At 31.4% G+C, this 973-nt stretch overlaps 1 protein-coding gene across 2 annotated transcripts in view; it reads right to left on the reverse strand.

Moving 5' to 3' along the window:
- Window positions 1-244: 244 nt before the first annotated feature.
- The window catches only part of LOC132854992 (ephrin type-B receptor 3-like), a 38,003-nt gene continuing 37,274 nt past the window's right edge, over window positions 245-973 (reverse strand). For both annotated transcript variants that reach the window (XM_060883697.1, XM_060883688.1), the window contains exon 16: window positions 245-973. This exon is cut by the window's right edge and continues 848 nt beyond it. The gene's annotated coding sequence lies outside the window, so the exon portion shown is untranslated.

The following is a 973-nucleotide window of genomic DNA, read 5'->3' on the forward strand; positions in this document are numbered from 1 at the left end:
GTGTGTGTGTGTGTGTGTGTGTGTGCGAAGTCTGTTTCAGGCTTTGCAGAGGTTGTAATTTGCACAGAAAATGTAAATAAATGGACTAAATTAATTTAAATAGGCATCATTTTTGCATATATTTAAATAATTATTTGATTCTGTGGAAATTGTTAGAAAATGACATTCACTGTATCAAACCCAATAAATTTTTTTCATGTTCTTTTTTATCTTAATTTTTTTGTTACAAAACATGAACAGGCTGTTTAGAACAACAACATTACAGGGTTTATTTTCCTAAATTAATATGAGATCGTTCTGAAGGTCGATTTCTCCTTTTTTTTGGTGATTTGTCCTCTGTCTGTGTGTCCGAGGATTCCAGAAATAAAGGAAATAAATAGCATGAGGTCAAAACAGATTAAGCAGGTGGAAAGTCCGTGAAAGATGAAACAGAAATGAAATTCAACTTTTCTATCAGTCTCTAAATGAGGTTTATAATATTATAATATATAATCTAATATGCATATATCATCAAATCCATAATGCATATGCATGGATCATATTTATAACACATATGCATATATTCATATTTATAATAAAAAATTTCAGTTCCTTTTTTTAAAAAAAAACGTTGTTAATAATCGTCCATGGGTTACAGCTGGTTGAAATATAATTGCTTTTCATCACATGCGGGATTTATTCGCCAACTGTGGAGCTAAAGCAGTAATGTACAGTATTCATGTGCATATTCAGTTACTAACTCATACACACACACACACTCTCTCACACACGGGTTACACACAAGGCCACAGCTCAGAGATGGCAGATGACGGCCATTTTGAAAAATGAAACAATGAAGAAGGCTAATAAGTGTTTCAATTCTGTTCTTAGTTTAGCATCTAACTACAGCAATGTATTCTGGGTAACTTACTAAATAAATTGATTTAATCCTAAAAAAAATAAAAAGATGCATCAGAGAGAGATTGCATTAGAA

This window comes from Tachysurus vachellii, chromosome 1, assembly GCF_030014155.1.
Source record: "Tachysurus vachellii isolate PV-2020 chromosome 1, HZAU_Pvac_v1, whole genome shotgun sequence".
NCBI lineage: Eukaryota > Metazoa > Chordata > Actinopteri > Siluriformes > Bagridae > Tachysurus > Tachysurus vachellii.